General features: G+C 34.3%; 1 pseudogene; it reads left to right on the forward strand.

Annotated features, from left to right (window-relative positions):
* Positions 1-322: 322 nt before the first annotated feature.
* On the forward strand, positions 323-18,512 carry LOC114401801 (annotated as a pseudogene).
* Positions 18,513-20,460: the final 1,948 nt, after the last annotated feature.

Genomic DNA, 20,460 nt, shown 5'->3' on the forward strand with positions numbered 1-20,460 from the left:
AGTAACAAAGCAAAAAGAGTGGAGGGAGAGTCGTGGGAATCAAGGTTTGTTTCTCACCAGCTTGAGTTGTTTAGGTTTGTGCAAAGAACAAAACTTTGGTCACTTTTCCATTTCCTTTTAACCTTTCAATCTTCTTTTTACTTTCAATTTTATTTTTATGTAAGATTCTGGTATATATATTATACGAAAAGAGAAATATACCAGCAAGTTCATACCACCAAGTATGAATGACATCATTCCAAATTAAAATGGATTTTTATTTTTACTTGTTTTTTTACTTTAACTTGTTTGTATAGCTAGTTCACAAGTTCCAGATTAGCCTATGGTTAATAAATTGGATTTTATTTTGTTTTGCAACTGGTCCCAACTCTTGAAAACTCTTCATCTTCCAAATGTAAGAATAAGCATACTTTGTCATTTTTTTCAGTAGCTACTGCACAGCTGATGTTTCACCACATGCTAGTATGCAATATTTGGAAAGCACATGTACTTGATAATCAATTGCCATTTATTTTCTTGAAATTTATGTTGCAGATTAAATTAATTTGCCCAACTGCTCCTACACGGCCTGTAGCCTTATTTGGTGTATTTCTTGCACTGCTTGTAAGATTCAATGCTTGAAATTCATCAATGTTCACTTGAAAACACCATTTTTCTCTGACTATTTTCTTTTTTACTATACAAAATTTGCTGCTACACTACAGTGATATATGTAGTGTTCTTTGCTAACATACTGTATATTCAATATAGGACTATAATGTCAACTTGTTTTTAACTGTCAATAACAATTTAGTTTGATTGAGGCATGTCTACAAGGGTTTGATGCTGGGGATATTTCAGAAGAAGCTCCTAGTGATTTGGAGGGGTTAGATGCTTCTGCAACACACGTTGCCAATCTTTTGTCAATAGAGCCTCCAAATAGTAGGTTTTCCATGATCACTTGAGAAACTCATTGATATAATCTGGCATACTTTTTTTGCTTCAGGGTATGATTAACTACAGGAAAGGATCCTCTCATGACATGATAGGTCATGACTATTGGAAGCGCCCACGTTCACGTTCCAAATCTTTTGTTATATTTTATTTTATTATTTTGGAACATTTAGTTATTTTGAATCTGGTCCATTTTCCATCCACATTCAAACCATATCTTTGCAAATATATTTGCAACCACCTTCAGTAACAAATCACGTACCCATCATTTATCTCACGTACTGATAATTTCTTATCTCACGTACTGATAACTTCCTATCTCATGTTCTGATAACAAGTCGAGAGCTCTGTGATGGACAGACTCTATAAATAGGATGGGGTGCTCTCAGTTTTGTATCCCCAAACCCACTTCTCTATTCAGAAAAAATACACCATCTATTCAGAGTGAGTAAGGGTCTGGAAGAACAAAACTATTTTTCAGGTTCGTGTGTGCGTCGCTTCCCGTTCAATTTGCAATGGCTGGAGGTACGCTCGTAATAAATTTAATTTCCTCTATTTGATCTAAATATGTCATTTAAATTGATTTGCATGTTTAGATCAGTATATGTATATTTTTACATTTGGTATCAAAGCCTATTTGTACCTCTGTTTTGCTTATTGGGTCATTCCTATTATGCGGAGTTTATTTTCTGAGTATATGAGGTTATATTTTAAGCCTCCTTAATTCAAAATAACATCAAAATTAGGAATGATATGAGTTTTCTAATTTTTTTATGATTTAAAACGTATTTTTGGGTGTCTAAAATGCATATAATGATGTGGGTTTTTCGAAATTGAGGTAATAATTTTTTATTATTATTATTTTTTTTACCCACTGGAGGTTGAAGATGAAGTTTTGCGTGTTTTGTTTACTGTCTTGGAATTGTTAATGTACATTTTAAATTAACAATATTAAACAAAGCATGAGTTGGTCTCAGTGGAAGGTTTTTCTTCCTTGTTTTCATTTTTAATTAATTAAAAGGAACGCGAAAACATTTTGGGCTAGTTTTGAACCCTCACCCTACAAGCATGAAAGGACTCCCTTTGCCGCTAAGCTACTGCAATTTAATTATTTATTAGTTGCAGTTCATGTGTATTTATAACTTTTGAAGGATAAATCATTTATACACAAACGGTTTAAAATTGTGTGTCTCTAAGTTATGCTGAACATGCAATATTATGTTAAATATTGGTATGCATTGGATTTGATCCTTTAAAGTTTATTACATGTTGAATGGATATACGTACAATGTTATTTTGAATTGGTATACATGTAATTTCTATGATTCAATATTGAGCACATTTGCATTATTAAGTATGTTTATGCAAATATTATTTTTGAATGTTAAGTGATTAATATAATTTTATTAAATTAGAGAATAGCCACAGCATCTTTAATTGAGTAAAATTATATGCTAAATTTATAATCACATTAGAAATATTAATTGTGATTAATCATATGTAATGTGATGAAATCTACCCACAGGAATTTTGTTATATTTGTATGATTAATTAGGATAAAATATTAAATTATATTTCTTAATTTACCCACGGGAATTAAGGAAAAGAACATGATTTAATAGTTTTATCATAAAGTTGCATGATGAATCTAATTGAGTAGGACTTTAGCCCACAGGCAAGTTTTGTGTCACTAGATTCATATATTGAGACATGATTTGCATTGGCAAACACATGGCATTTGTTTATTCTCAAATTTTTTTTTTAATGAGCATGTGTGTTTGTTTGCAGTTTCACAATCTATGAATATTTCTTGTGAACTTCCCATTTTGAAAGGTGATAATTATAAGGTTTTGAAGGAAAGAGTTCTTCATTTGGGCTGGATGGATATTGATTATGCTATAAGGAAGGATGAGCCACCGGCTATTACTGAAACTAGCGAACCTGATGCTGTTGATCTATATGAAAAATGGGAGAGATCTAATCGTCTCTCCGTTATGTTCATAAAAACCAACATATCAGCTAGTATCCGGGGTTCAGTTGACCAGCATGATAAGGTCAGAGATCTGTTGAAAGCCATTGATGAACAGTTTACGACCTCTGAGAAGTCGCTTGCTAGCACACTCATTATGAAATTCTCTTCCATTAAGCTTACTGGAACGAGAGGTGTGTGTGAACATATCATGCGCTTAAGGGACATAGTGGCTCAGTTGAAAACCCTGGAAGTTACCATGTCTGAATCCTTCCTGGTACATTTCATTTTGTGCACCCTACCTCAACAGTATACACCCTTCAAAATCTCCTACAACACACATAAGGATAAATGGTCTATTAAAGAATTGATGACCATGTGTGTTCAAGAAGAGGAGAGATTGATAATGGAAGAGGGTGAGAAGGTAAATTTGACTACTTTTACTTCTGGAAAGGATAGGAAGAAGTCTGTAGGCACCAATAAAGGAAGGATTCCGACTCAACCAACAATTAAAAAGGAGTCAAAGTGTTTCTTCTGTAAAAAGAAAGGACACATGAAGAAGGACTGCCTCAAATTTAAAAGTTGGTTTGAGAAGAAAGGTACACCATTTACCTTCGTTTGTTATGAATCTAATATGATTAATGTGAATCATAATACATGGTGGATTGACTATGGTTCTACAATCTGTAACATCCTAATTTTTGTAATCTATATTAAAAATGATTGTTATTTATAAATAAATAGAGTTTTATAAAAATGATGAGATTTTATAAATAAATAAATAAGGAGATATAATTATTAATTAAAATAATGATTTGAGAGAAAATAAAAAGGGTATTTCATTTATTTGTTTGATAGAAAATAAAATAGAGTTTGTTTTTATAAAATAAATAAATAAATAAATATAGAGCAAATAATAGGCTGAATACCCTAGGTATAAATAGTTATGTTAAGTCAGGTGCCCCTTTTTGGGCCTCATTTTCGTTTTTCCCCTTCTCCTCTCAAAACCCTTTCTTTTTCCCGTAGACCACCAAACCTGTCTCAGAAAAATGAAGATCTCGGACTTGTTCACCGTTGGATCATTGTGAAATTTGAGTACCACGTTCGCAACCCAATTTCGAACATTCTCACCGTCGGGAATTTCAAAATAATATCTGAGATTAGAGAAAAACCCTTTGCATTGTAGCATTTTAATTTCCCGCAGAAACCCAAAACTGTCTCGGTAAAACTACAATCTCGGTTATGTTAACCGTTGGATTTTCATGCAATTTGGATATGTTGTTCGAAATGTAATTTCACACACTTTCACCGTTGGGATTTTAGAGATAATATTCGTGGAGGGAGAAAAAGGAATCGCATGAAGATAGTACAAGTGGATGTTTCAATCTCTTCTCTGTCTCTCTAACGTTTGGAAATTCTATTGGAGCAGTCGGAGGAATAACTGAAAGAATATCAAGGAACCGCTAGAGATGTTACTATCACTGACTGAAGACACGTGAGTCCGCTCAGAGGTAAGGGATGAGTTATTCACAATTGGGGGTTAGTGAGAACATGTGTAGGGATCCTTAGAGAACTAAATTTGGATTTATTTTAGGATGTTTATTGAATTATAATTTTTCTTTATGATTATGAATGCCATATTATTGTGTTCTATGTACCAATTGATGTCTTGATGAGAATTGATTGATAAACTTGAGTGCTCTCGATGTCTTTGTGTTTAACCCATGATTTTGATTAATTGATTTTGATACAACTGTGAGAAACTATTTTAGAGGCTTTACATCCCATGTTGTGATAAAATCTTTTATATAAATTGTTATGTTGAGGTTATGAAATGATGATTCAAACTGTGAGTATGTGATAAATTGAACATGTGACGGATGATGAAATACATGTGTATTGAGATGAGATGTGTGTATTGAGTTGTGAACTATAAACTATGCAATCACACAATTGTAAGACCCTTTAAGGGCGACGAGTATTGTGATGGGATCCACTGTGGGAACCCGACGAGTTAAAATGATTTTGAAAACAATTGAGTCAATGTGTGTATTTCATAGTTCATAGATAAAGTGTATATGATTCATGAGGTGTGATAACATGTTAAATTGTGATTATACCATTGTGATTGAGATTAAGTGTATGTGATAAATTGAGTATGTATATGATTGAGATATATATGTACATTGAAGTGTTGTGTGCATTGAGTTGTGAACTATGAATTGTACAATCGAACGATCATAAGTCCCTTCAAGGGCGACGAGTTAATGCTAAGTCCCTTTTAGGGTGACGAGTTGATGCTAAGTCCCTTTTAGGGCGACGAGTTGATGTTAAGTCCCTTTAAGGGCGACGAGTTAATGATAAGACCCTTAAAGGGTGACAAGTTAAAATTATTTTGAGAACAATTGAGGAGTTGTGTGTTTTGTACAGTTCATAGATAGAGTCTGTGTGCTAAAATGTTTTCTGGGTTGGACCTGAATCAAGAGGGAGAGGCCCTAACGGACTCTTTGGAGTGTAGGCCTTGGGGGTCACACGGTTAGAGTGCTCCTTTAAGCCTATTTTGATCCCATATGGTTGGAGCATTCTCGCAAAACACTGTGACCCTGACTGGTCTCCCTATGATATTACCTAGTGAGAGTGACTTGACTTATTATTATGTGGTTTGTCTTGTCATGTACTCCTAGGCGCCCGACGAGGTTTTTCACTGACATGGTACCACATTGCATATAGGCTTGAGTCTTAGCATAACTGTCGCATACGCTTGCCTATTGTTTATTATGAAATTGATGTGTTATTATGTCTTGATCGGAGTGTGTGATTCCTGTGTATAGTGATTGATGATTGAAAGGTGTGATTGATGGATGAAAAGTGTGATTGATGAATGACATAGTGATGAAATAATGTGAGATATGCTAAGTAAATTGTATTTGGTTACTATATGTTGTGTTGTTTCTCTCTAGTAGTTAGAAATGTGATAACTCACTCCCGGTTTGTTGTTTGTGTTTGAATCCTGTGATGATCTTGAACTTTGTGTTCGGGGGAGCAGATGAATAGGTGGATGACTATGAAGAACCTCATGCTAGAGAACACGGGAACACCACGCTCTGATAGGATGTGACATTAGGATATAGGTTATATATTAATTGTATGAGACTTAGATGACCTTCTTTGAGTCGAGATGACTTTATTATTTATTTGGACAAGTTTGAATATGATGTAGAAGAAAGTGAATGTGAGCCTTTTACCCATTTGAAAAGCTTGTATTTAAAAATGTTTTAAAAATAATTTTAATTAATATTTGAATTTTTATTCCTTTATTAATATATATGTGAGGGGTAGAGGGTGTCACATTTAGTGGTATCAGAGCAGGTCGAACCTTTCGGCCAGTGTGTTATGTGCTTACCATATTCTGGTGTGCACTCTGTATGGTTACTTATGACTAGTTTTGATGAACATGCTTGAATTATTAATTTATTTTCCTTTGCATGATCGAATGAGACTTAAAAAAAATAGTTGTATGTGCCTTGCATCCTTAATGTTTGCTATACCATAAATCCACTGTTGAGTCATGAGTTATGAGACTGGCCATCTCTATAATTTGTGAAGTGCGGTTCGACATTATGGCAAGCCGTTAGGTGATGCAAGAAACCTTGATACTGATGGATAGTGCTTTAATGAGCCCTTATCTTCTTGCGTTTATGTTGTTAATAAACTTATTTCTATCTTGATGTGTGGATTAGTGTTGTGAAAACCTTTTGAACCATATATATGTCTTGGATGAGTATGTCTTTCTTGATGTGTAAATGCATGACTACTTAACTCACTTTATTTTGTGTGTAGTCGTGAATGTAGTAGTTGAAGTTTGTGATTCTTTAATACATCCTTATTAACTATTAAATTCTTACTTCTTATATGTACGTTGTACACTTATTATAAGAACCTTATAATTCTGGGTATGTTAGTAGTATGGTGTTTTGTCTTAATTGCATAGATAGTATGGTTGTTCGTGATTTTTTGTTCTTAGCAATGTTGATACTCTATAGTTCGAGAACTCGTATTGAGATATATTTCATATAGAATACTCTTTTGACCATACCTTCTGATTCTAGTGTAAACTATTCTTTGTGTTGCGTACTTAAGTCAAGTAATTCGATTTCACTTGCAAGCTTGAGTATAATTCAATGTTTGTGTTATAAGCCTACATCAAACAATTGGATTATTGATGTTTCTGTCACAATCAAGTGATAGTTGATGTCTCCATATGTGCGTACACTGTGATTATGTTTTCGTTTCTAGAATTCATTTAGAGTATCTACTGTTGATTCTAGATGAGTGATCCTTCTTGATTTAAAATTATTGCCTCCTAATCAATTGAGTGTTCATCTTATTATTGGTTGTTCATCTTCCAATCATGTCTAGTTAAACTGCTTGATAATATTTCTTGTTGTTACTTCTAATTCGAATAAAGAGAGACTTCGCCTTTGACAATCACGTTAAGATGTTTTGAGAGGAAATACTTGAGTAGACATGATCATTGTTACCTATAGACGAAAGTCAAACTTAGTAAGACGTGTACCTGTGTTCCTTGAGGATATGCTTAGATACCACCTAAGTGCAAGATTGAGAATCTTATAAGTGTAGTATCCATAGAAACTTGTAACTGTAGTTCGTGGGAAATATTTAGTGAACATAGTGTAGTTGGAAAAGTTATGAAGTATAGTTAAGAGGTTTAATGTGGAACCTTAAGAAGAGAGTAAGGTAGTTAGTAAGACATTAATTGTTAAGCATAGAAGGATTCAAGAGTGAGTGTTCTTGCGTAAGGTAGGCGACCTAAAAGATTATTGATGATAGTTGTATGATTAGCAAGATAAATATTAGTTCTTTTTACCTTAATATGGAAAAAGTTTCTGGATGCTTTAAGAAATACCTTAGTACCTATTGTGACCTCTATGTGTACCTGGTCATGTCATAATATGATTGATGTCCACGTGTGTTCGTGGAATGCGTGACAGGATCTCTCACCCTGAGTTAGCTCTTGTTGTGGTTTTGATGATTAGTGTTTAGTATGTTTCCAGTTAAGTTGAATTATGATGTGCATTATAAGGTTGTTATAGACCCTTGGGCATCATGTTCCGAGCTAAGAGTTTTGCTATGCATTTTAGTTAGATGAAGATGACCCTTAGAGTATGCTATGTCTAGGTGAAAGATAACTACAAATCCTTCTTGGGCAGAAGTTGTTTTGAGATGAGAGGAAACCTAAGATTAAGATGAAATGCTCTTAACTAGTAGTCGAACCAAAAGGTTATTTTAGGACTCATTGGATTAACCTTAATGCTTGTTGGAGATGACTCAAGTAAGTTTAAGTTTTTGAGTGAGATCCTTGTAAGGAGTAAGCCATAAGTTCATAGAGAAGTCGACCACTGTAAACTGTTGAGTGCTATCTTAGCCGCGTAGGTCCTTATTGGAGTAGTAAAATATTTGAAATAATTTTTAAGTTTAGAGGAGTGCTTGTAGGAGGACAAATAGTGATCAATGTTTCTTGACAACTTAAGACTTATGAAAAGATTTATCCTATATGTGAGTTAGAATAGGTAACCATGGGGTTCACCATAATATTTTGGGAGACATTACCGTTAGTTTGATACATTGTGAGGATCTTTGGAGTTGAATCCGAGATAAAAGAGATGGGTAAAATTCTCAAGAATCTTGTTGTGAGTTTAGTTTTAAACGTTAGAACTAGCTTAGTAGTTAGAGCTTGAATAGGAAACCGATGATATGACTAGTGTCCTAGTTATAGAGTTAGATATTGTAAACACCAATCGAAACCTCAAGTTCAAGTGCAAAGTTATAGGGTGACATGAGTATATATGTGTGAAGATTACCTTAAGGTGAACAAACTTACAGAAGTAGGGAGTAATCTGTATTGCTTATCTAATTAGCACCCAGTTAGTATCAGGTAGGCAACCTTAGAGTTGAATCGTTACAATTCTTGGACCTAAGTGAGAGTTATGAGTCAAGTATACCTAAGTAAGGAAGATCGTGCTCAGGGAAGAGCGATAGATTTGAGGGTAGTTAAAAGAGTCGAAACTCATTATTTTTTTGAAACATCCGATGTTCGAAAAAAAGTCGACCATGTGATCAGTCGTGTCTTCTTGTGTTTGTTTTTTCATTTCAAATTGTCATTAGCATCTCCTATGATATTATTATACTCCAAATAGTATGTCATTCACACTCTATTATCGTTGAGATGCTACTCTTGCGATACAACTTAACTCATGAAAAACTATCATTGAGGGAACGAGGATCACCAGATTTATCGTCAAGTGTAGAAAACTCTTATGATCGAAGTCACAGATAAGTGTTTCAACAGAGCACACAACTTGATATTGAAAACTATATGTGTAATATCTTTTTCTCGATCTTTCGGCAAAGTTTCGGGGACGAAACTTCTTTTAAGAGGGGTGGAATTGTAACATCCCAATTTTTATAATCTAGATTAAAAAGGATTGTTATTTATAAATAAATAGAGTTTTAGAAAAATGATGAGATTTTATAAATAAATAAATAAGGAGATATAATTATTAATTAAAATAATGATTTGAGAGAAAATAAAAAGAGTATTTCATTTATTTGTTTGATAGAAAATAAAATAGAGTTTGTTTTTATAAAATAAATAAATAAATAAATATAGAGCAAATAATAGGTTGAATACCCTAGGTATAAATAGTTATGTTAAGTCAGGTGCCTCTTTTTGGGCCTCATTTTCGTTTTTCCCCTTCTCCTCTCAAAACCCTTTCTTTTTCCCGTAGACCACCAAACCTGTCTCAGAAAAATGAAGATCTTGGACTCGTTCACCGTTGGATCGTCGTGAAATTTGAGTACCACATTCTCAACCCAATTCCGAACATTTTCACCTTTGGGAATTTCAAAATAATATCTGAGATTAGAGCAAAACCCTTCGCATTGTAGCATTTTAATTTTTCGCAGAAACCCAAAACTGTCTCGGTAAAACTACGATCTCAGTTTCGTTAACCGTTGGATTTTCAAGAAATTTGGATATGTTATTCAATTGCGCACACTTCCACCGTTGGGATTTTAGAGATAATATTCGTGGAGGGAGAAAAAGGAATCGCATGAAGACAGTACAAGTGGAAGTTTCAATCTCTTCTCCGTCTCTCTGACGTTTGGAAATTCTATCGGAGCAGTCGGAGGAATAACTGAAGGAATCTCAGGGAACCACTAGAGATGTGACTATCGCTGGTTGAAGACACGTGAGTCCGCTCAGAGGTAAGGGATGAGTTATTCACAATTGGGGGTTAGTGAGAACATGTGTAGGGATCCTTAGAGAACTAAATTTGGGTTTATTTTAGGATGTTTATTGAATTATAATTTTTCTTTATGATTATGAATGCCATATTATTGTGTTCTATGTGCCAATTGATGTCCTGATGAGAATTGATTGATAAACTTGAGTGCTCTTGATGTCTTTGTGTTTAACCCATGATTTTGATTAATTGATTTTGATACAACTGTGAGAAACTATTTTAGAGGCTTTACATCCCATGTTGTGATAAAATCTTTTGTATAAATTGTTATGTTGAGGTTATGAAATGATGATTCAAACTATGAGTATGTGATAAATTGAACATGTGACAGATGATGAAATACATGTGTATTGAGATGAGATGTGTGTATTGAGTTGTGAACTATAAACTATGCAATCACACAATTGTAAGACCCTTTAAGGGCGACGAGTATTGTGATGGGATCCACTGTGGGAACCCGACGAGTTAAAATGATTTTGAAAACAATTGAGTAAATGTGTGTATTGCATAGTTCATAGATAAAGTGTATATGATTCATGAGGTGTGATAACATGTTAAATTGAGATTATACCATTGTGATTGGGATTAAGTGTATGTGATAAATTGAGTATGTATATGATTGAGAAATATATGTACATTGAAGTGTTGTGTGCATTGAGTTGTGAACTATGAATTGTACAATCACACGATCATAAGTCCCTTCAAGAGCAATGAGTTAATGCTAAGTCCCTTTTAGGGCGACGAGTTGATGCTAAGTCCCTTTTAGGGCGACGAGTTGATGTTAAGTCCCTTTAAGGGCGACGAGTTATTGATAAGACCCTTAAAAGGCGATGAGTTAAAATTATTTTGAGAACAATTGAGGAGTTGTGTGTTTTGTACAGTTCATAGATAGAGTCTGTGTGCTAAAATGTTTTCTGGGTTGGACCTAAATCAGGAGGGAGAGGCCCTGACAGACTTTTCGGAGTGTAGGCCTTGGGGGTCACACGGTTTGAGTGCTCCTTTAAGCCTATGTTGATCCCATATGGTTGGAGCATTCTCGCAAAACACTGTGACCCTGACTGGTCTCCCTATGATATTACCTAGTGAGAGTGACTTGACTTATTATTATGTGGTTTGTCTTGTCATGTACTCCTTGGCACCCGATGAGGTTTTTCACTTACATAGTACCACATTGCATATAGGCTTGAGTCTTAGCATAACTGTGGCATACGCTTGCTAATTGTTTATTATGAAATTGATGTGTTATTATGTCTTGATCGGAGTGTGTGATTCCTGTGTATAGTGATTGATGATTGAAAGGTGTGATTGATGGATGAAAAGTGTGATTGATGAATGACATAGTGATGAAATAATGTGAGATATGCTAAGTAAATTGTATTTGGTTACTATATGTTGTGTTGTTTCTCTCTAGTAGTTAGAAATGTGATAACTCACTCCCGGTTTGTTGTTTGTGTTTGAATCCTGTGATAATCTTGAACTTTGTGTTCGGGGGAGCAGATGAATAGGTGGATGACTATGAAGAACCTCATGCTAGAGAACACGGGAACACCACGCTCTGATAGGATGTGACATTAGGATATAGGTTATATATTAATTGTATGAGACTTAGATGACCTTCTTTGAGTCGAGATGACTTTATTATTTATTTGGACAAGTTTGAATATGATGTAGAAGAAAGTGAATGTAAGCCTTTTACCCATTTGAAAAGCTTTTATTTAAAAATGTTTTAAAAATACTTTTAATTAATATTTGAATTTTTATTCCTTTATTAATATATATATGTGAGGGGTAGAGGGTGTCACACAATCCATGTTTCTAATACCTTGCAGGATATGGAAAGCCTAAGGAAGCCAGTGGGAAGTGAGCAGTGCATCTACTCAGGGAGTAGGATGAGCTCGCATGTAGAGGCCATTGGAACGTGCGTCTTAGTTTTAAGTAGTGGCTTTAAATTACATTTGGAGAAAGTTTTTTATGTTCCTAGTTTCTGTAAAAACTTAATTTCTGTTTCTAAACTTGCACCTTTGGGATTTTATTTTAATTTTACAGACTTTGGTTTTAATTTACTAAATAAATATGAAATTATTGGCTGTGGTCAATTGGTTGATGGTCTTTATTCGATTGAATTGAAAAATGCCGCTACTTCTATGCACGTTTCTGTTGGGTTAAAATGATGTATTGTGAATGAAGAATCCTCTATGTTGTGGCACCGGAGATTAGGACATATCTCTATTGAGAGAATCAAGCGATTAGTAAATGAAGGAGTACTTAGTACTTTGGATTTCGCTGATTTTGAGACTTGTGTAGATTGCATTAAGGGTAAGCAAACTAACAAATGATGCAATCCTACCCCCCAAGGGCATTGGATAGAAGACTCCAAGAAGATTGAGCCAAAAATGCAAGAGAAGGCCCTAGGGTTCTCATGAGCCTTAGGGTAGATTTCGGGCCCATGGGCTAAGTATGAGCCCACTTATCTTGGTACATATCAGATTAAGGTTTCATTAATTTTGGGCCTTGTATTTAGGGCTCCATAATGTAGGTAGGGTACCCTAGAAATATAGGATTTTGCAGCCCTTGTATTTTAGGGCACCTAGACTAGTTTCTGTATTAGGGGTAGTTTTGTAATTTCACATGCACTAAGTGGATATTTGATGTGTGTGGTTGGAAATAAATTTAATTGAATTGGTAGAAGCCCAATCCAATTAAATTTTAGAGGGGGAGGTGAGCATTTGCTTACTACACCTCATTGCCACATCATATAGTTATACTTTGTGCATGTCCTTCATGCTTTTCATGCCTCATGACACCTAAGCACACTTAGTGGAGAATCTTGGAATTGATCTTGGATTAGTGGGCTGAACCATAACTAAAATTCACTAATCATAATTAGTGAAATTTTGGCTCCAAAGTTTGGCTCCACAAATTCAATTTCAAATTCAAGTGAAATTTGAATTTCCCTCCAATTTTGTGTGACACTTAGGCTATAAATAGAGGTCATGTGTGTGCATTTTTTTGGAACTTTGATCATTTGAATATTAACTTCAGATTTCAGAGCTCTTTTAGAGCACAAAATTTCGTGCTCTTCTCTCCCTCTCCCTTCATTCACCTCCTTCTTCCTCCAAGCTCTTATCCATGGCCTCCTATGGTGGTGAGCTTCTTCTAGACTCATCTTCTCCTTGAAGTGGCGTCTCCTCTCTCTCTTTCTTCTCCATTCCGCTGCCATTCATCTTCCAAGGAGCAAAGGAATCCATTGATGAAGAAGATCCTAGGCCTACAAGCTCCAATGGAGCTTGCATCAACAAGTCTAAAAAGGGTGCAAAGAGGAGTTATAATTTATTAGAAATCATACATACAGACATATGTTGTCCAGACATGGATGCAAATAGTCCAAAATACTTCATAACCTTTATAGATGATTATTCACGGTATATGTATCTCTACTTACTTCATTCTAAGAATGAAGCTTTAGATGCCTTTAAAGTTTTTAAGGCTGAAGTTGAGAAACAATGTGGAAAACAAATTAAGATCGTGAGATCAGATAGAGGTGGGGAGTACTATGGTAGATACACAGAGGATGGACAAGCACCAGGTTCATTTGCGAAATTTCTTCAAGAACATGGGATTGTTGCCCAATACACTATGCCTGGTTCTCCGGATCAGAATGGTGTGGCAGAACGAAGAAATCAAACCTTATTAGACATGGTGAGAAGCATGAGGAGTAATGTAAAGCTTCCTCAATTTTTGTGAATTGATGCTCTTAAGACAGCTGCGTATATGTTAAACCGAGTTCCAACCAAGGCTGTCTCAAAGACACCTTTTGAGTTATTCAAGGGTTGGAAACCAAGTTTGCGACATATACGCGTTTGGGGATGCCCGTCTGAAGTAAGAATTTATAATCCAAAAGAGAAGAAACTAGATCCTAAGACTATTACTGGGTATTTCATTGGATATGCTGAAAGTTCAAAAGGGTATAGGTTCTATTGTCCATCCCACAACACTAGGATTGTGGAATCAAGGAATGCAAAGTTTCTTGAAAATGACTTGATCAGTGGGAGTGATCAATTTCAGAACATTTCTTTTGAAAGGGATCACTATGAAGCTGAACCTTCTGGGACAAGTAATAGGTTGGTAGTCATTCCCACCCCTCAAGTTAAAATGGGTGTTAGACAACCAGCGATTGAAGTTCCACAAGTTGTTGAAAGTGATCATGTAGATCAAGTTGTTTGTGAGGAACAACATGATGATATTGAACAAACTGGTGAAGAACCAATTGAACAAGTTCCTCAGCAAGATGACCAAACAACATTAAGAAGATCTACTAGAGTAAAAAAGACAGCAATTCCTAGTGATTATGTAGTGTACCTACAAGAATCAGACTACAACATTGGAGCCGAAAATGATCCTGAGACGTTTTCACAAGCCATGAGTTCTAAGGAATCAAATTTGTGGTATAATGCTATGAGGGATGAGATGGATTCTATGGCATCTAACCAAGTTTGGGATCTCGTTGAGTTGCCTGTTGGTGTAAAAGCCATCGGATGTAGATGGGTCTTCAAAACAAAGAAAGACTCAGAAGGCAACATTGAGAGACATAAGGCAAGACTTGTTGCTAAAGGATTCACTCAAAGAGAAGGAATCGATTATAGAGAGACCTTTTCCCCTATATCTAAGAAAGACTCTCTTCGAGTAATTTTGGCATTAGTAGTTCATTTTGATCTTGAGTTGCATCAAATGGATATGAAAACGGCGTTCCTGAATGGTGATCTAGAAGAAGAGGTTTACATGAAACAACCTGAGGGATTCTTATCTAGTGTTGGCACTTAGTCTGCAAGCTTAATAAGTCCATCTATGGATTGAAACAAGCTTCCCGCCAATGGTATTTAAAATTTCATGAGGTTATTTCTTCATTCAGTTTTGAAGAGAATGTCATGGATCACTGTATATACCAGAAGGTCAGTGGGAGTAAGATTTGTTTCCTTGTATTATACGTAGATGATATTCTGCTTGCGACTAATGATAAGAGTATACTATATGAGGTGAAACAATTTCTCTCAAAGAACTTTGATATGAAGGATATGGGAGAGGCATCTTATGTCATAGGCATAAAGATCCATAGAGAAAGATCTCGAGGCATTTTAGGCTTGTCTCAAGAAACCTATATCAACAAAGTTTTAGAGAGATTTAATATGAAAGATTGTTTACCAAGTGTAGCTCCCATTGTGAAGGGTGACAAACTTGCTTTGAGTCAATGCCCCAAAAATGATTTTGAGCGGGAAAACATGAAAAATATTCCATATGCTTCAGCAGTTGGAAGCCTTATGTATGCTCAGGTTTGCACTAGACCTGATATTGCATTCGCTGTTGGAGTCTTGGGAAGATATCAAAGTAATCTAGGTATTGACCACTGTGGAAAGCTGCAAAGAAAGTGATGAGATATCTTCAAGGAACAAAAGATTACATGCTCATGTACAGACAAACTGATTGTCTGGAAGTGATTGGCTACTCCGACTTAGACTTTGCTGGTTGCGTTGATTCACGAAGATCAACATCTAGTTATATTTTTATGTTAGCCAGTGGAGCTGTATCTTGGAGAAGTGCCAAACAAACCTTGACTGCTACTTCCACTATGGAGGCTGAGTTCGTTTCTTGTTTTGAGGCTACCTCGCATGGTGTATGGTTGAAGAGTTTCATATCTGGCCTTAGAGTTGTGGACTCTATTTCTAGGCCATTAAAGTTGTATTGTGACAACTTTGCTGCGGTGTTTATGACTAAAAATAACAAAAGTGGAAGTCGAAGTAAGCACATCGACATTAAGTACTTAGCCATAAGAGAACGTGTTAAAGAAAAGAAAGTGGTCATTGAACACGTCAACACTGAGTTGATGATTGCTGATCCTTTAACTAAAGGTATGCCACCAAAGAATTTTAAGGATCATGTAGTACGAATGGGACTTGGTTCCATGATGTAATTTCATTGTACGTACATTTGTTATTTTCAATGAAACTCTTATTCAGATAGATATTTTCTCATATGGTTTTGTGCACATATTTATTTATTTCGAGAAAAATCATTCGATTTAGATATAGAATAAACATATGGTTTATTCATTAAGTTGAGAGCTAGGGTTGAGAGACTTGATATATTGTGGCACATGGAAGATACTACTCATCATCAGAGGACCTATCGCCATGACTTATATATTATGTTTCTTGTTACGGTTGATGTTGAGTTAAATGGACCAAGTGGGAGAATGTTGGAAGCGCCCACGTTCACGTTCCAAATCTTTTGTTATATTTTATTTTATTATTTTGGAACATTTAGTTATTTTGAATTTGGTTCATTTTCCATCCACATTTAAACCATATCTTTGCAAATATATTTGCAACCACCTTCAGTAACAAATCACGTACCCATCATTTATCTCATGTACTGATAACTTCTTATCTCACGTATTGATAACTTCCTATCTCAAATTCTGATAACAAGTTGAGAGCTCTGTGATGGACAGACTCTATAAATAGGATGGGGTGCTCTCAGTTTTGTATCACCAAACCCACTTCTCTATTCAGAAAAAATACACCATCTATTCAGAGTGAGCAAGGGTCTGGAAGAACAAAACTATTTCTCAGGTTCGTATGTGCGTCGCTTCCCGTTCAATTTGCAATGGCTGGAGGTACGCTCGTAATAAATTTAATTTCCGTTGTTTGATCTAAATATGTCATTTAAATTGATTTGCATGTTTAGATCAGTATATGAATATTTTTACAATGACATGAAACCTTTTTTTATTTGAAGATTATTGAAGTAATCATGTATGTTCTAAACTATTTTTGTTTTGTAGATTCCATTTAAAAATTCAATATGGTATTATAATTGTCCTGTACAAAAATTCAGTCTATTGATTATCCTTTGGCAAGTATTCATACTGTGAGTACTGTCTAATTACATGCATACTTGATTCAGACTTTGGGTAAAATAGATAGAGCATTTTTGTTAAGAAAACCACAAGAATTTGCATTTGTCAGATTATTGTCTCCGCTGCATTCATATGCTTGATTTTTTATATTAAATTGTTCATAATAGAATGGAAAATAAATTCATTTTGAGGAAAAGTAGTACTTTGATTAACATATTGCTTACTATTTGAATATATGTTTCATTTCCTACAATTAGTCTCTCTAACTATCAGATAGTTTTATTGATTTCACATGAGATATATGATTCGTGATTGATTGCATAACTTCTCTGCCTGACAATTTAGATAGTTCATTGATTGAATCGTTGTTTCATTTTAAATCCCTTCTTAACTGAATATAGTCTGCTTTATAAATGTCCTTCTTGTTTTACTAAGGATAATAATAAACCACACGCTACGTATAGCATCAATGTGTCCACTAATCTTAAATTCCATATGCAAATAGTTATTAGTAGTCACTAGTCCTTAATTAGCAACTTACATGTTGTGGCTATTGTAAGGCCTATTGATAACACAACTTTCTTCATCCAAGAATGATGATGACTACCTTGAGGTGATTCATCATGGTGGCTTTGAAGTTAACTGTTCTTAGTAAGTAGTAACCCAATATTTTCAAAGTTGGAACTAGGTAAACTACAATTATCTCCACTGGATTGGGCCAATCCCAAGTCAACTTAATATATGCTCTTGAATTTTGTGTTAAAAACCAAGGAAAATATGCAGGTGAAATTTTATTACGTGTAGCAAACAAGGAAGATGTGTTGGTTTAGGAATGCCAATTCCAATTTTGTCTATTTTATTTGCTAATGGATACAAATGCCAAACTTGATACATGTTTTTGTGCTAGGGTGGTTCTATGCCTTCTTTTGCAGTTATATTAGTAGTTACTACGGCTAGTTCTACTCAACAAAAAGAGTTTAGTTATAGTCATGTACCACAAATTGGGAAATACAATTTTGTCTATGATAAGCATCATGTCAAACCCCTAGTAGATTCAAAAGTAGAGTGCTATGAGTTATAAAAGAAATCTGCATGCATTGGAAAAATAAAAAAGTGGTCAATTTAGCATTAAAGAAGTGGTCAATTTATATTGTATTCATGGGAATGTTTTAACTTTTAACTAAACTCAAGTTGCTAGTGTTTTGACTTAAATAGTACTATTTACTGTACAGTCAAACTTGGTATCGGGGGCTTCAATATGGGTGTTGCTGCAACTACGTTATACTCAACTACATGCCATGTTTTGGGGCACTATGGTAATGGAAACATTTACCCTATCAACTTAAGTGCTATTGTCATAGTGAATATGTAAAGAGCTATACATTAAATTGTTATTATTGGGAATATTTTCCTTTCGAGTTTCCACTTAGTGGCCTGCAGACAACTTTTGTTTTTCTAATGAATAAGACAATAATTAAGAATTGAACATCTTTCTTAATGCATGTATATCAAAGTGGAGATTGTAGTTTTATTATTTCTGTGGTCAATAATCTATAGTTCTGCCCTGGTCAATAATAACTCGCAAGCACAAAAAACAAAGAAATTCCTTGTAGGAGTTATTGGTCAAGACTCTTGACCTATACTTAATATTGTCTGCGAAGTGAACACCTTGCTTGAGTTTGTCCTGATTCACTGATTGACCACATGTTGCAATTACCAGTCTGAAATTCACTGATTCTTTTATTTACCATGTCAAGATATTCATTTGGTTCAACTTTTTGACAAATGTGAATTATCAGAACTTCTAAAAAAAATAGTTCATTCTTGACAAATGTTCATTCTTTGAGAAATGTTCTAGTTTGTACTAGTAGCCAAAATATTCGTTGGTTTCATCTTATGTTGTAGTTAAGACTTCAAAGTTGTATGATAAAATCTTCAATCATGCAGGATGGACCTGACTTTATTCTTGATCAATACTTAAATTGTTATTGCAGGTGATGATGTGGTTGCATATGAACATGGACTTCATTAAATGTCATCGCATAATATGAAGGTGAAACTCCAAATCTGATTGGACAACAACACCAACAATACTTATGGTATGTATCTAAGTTAAAAATATTTCATGACTTACATTAGTTAGTTTCATGTAGTCTTTTTTTGTTTTTTAAATTTCAGTAAAAATGTATAAATTCGAATTTGTGAAAGTTTCAAATATTTCTTTCTTGTAGTGTTTCTTTTTTTTTTTTCAGCTTCTCGTTTTGTATGATGCAAGAGATAATATCATTGTTCCTATCAAAGATGAGGTACTTGTATTTTGTATTTTAGGAATGTGTCTTAGGAATTATAATAACTTTATATAAAAAATTATACTAACTTGTATTTTGTATGAAATTGTCTTAGGAATTTTTATTTTCTTAATCTGTTGTAATTAATATTAAAATTTGTTTTAAAAATTAATATTTAAATGATAGATTAAATATAAATAATACATGAACCTCTTATTTTTATTTAATCTATCATTTAAATATTTATTTATTAAATAAATTTTACCATTAATATTAATTACAATCATGCTAATATATATTATTTTTAATTATTTATATTTTTCTGTTAGGATATCAAGTAGAAAAATATCAATAATTAAAAATAATATTTAATTAAAGGACTGTGTTTACATCAGTACCGTCTTAGAATGCTTACTTTCAAAGACGGTGTTTACGTCAACACCGTCTTAGAAGACAAACTTTCAAAGACGGTGCTTACGTCAACACCGTCTTTAAAAATCAGCTTTCTAAGATGGTGCTTACCTCAACACCGTCTTTGAAAGTTGCTCACTTTTAAAGATGGTGTTTTCGAATCTGTAGTTGAAAGTTTTAAGTTTCGACGACATGACGGTTCAAAACCGTCGTTGTATCCTATATTTGACCGTCTTAGAAAAGTTTTTTTTGTAGTAGTGACCTTGAATGATCAGTGAATTAGTTACTGGAATTGCAAGTTGCAATGCCACTTTTTGTTCCCGTATGATTTAATTTTTTTCTTTTACACAATTTTCTTGAAATACAATAATCCTTCGTGCAATCATCATTAAAGGCATGAACACATACATTTCCTTTTATCCACCAAAATCTCTCCTCATATCTACATTATTGAACACTTAGAACATATTTGTATTGGTCTAATATTTTTTTCCCTACATCCATCTTGGATTTATAGCCCCCAAAATTACATATATTGGATTTACTTGCCATTTTTCGCCCTTAGTTACTATCAACCAATCACCATAGAGACCATTATGGCCTTTATTGACGTGGCTAACA

The sequence above is a fragment of the Glycine soja genome, chromosome 20 (genome assembly GCF_004193775.1).
Source record: "Glycine soja cultivar W05 chromosome 20, ASM419377v2, whole genome shotgun sequence".
NCBI classification, from domain to species: Eukaryota; Viridiplantae; Streptophyta; class Magnoliopsida; order Fabales; family Fabaceae; genus Glycine; species Glycine soja.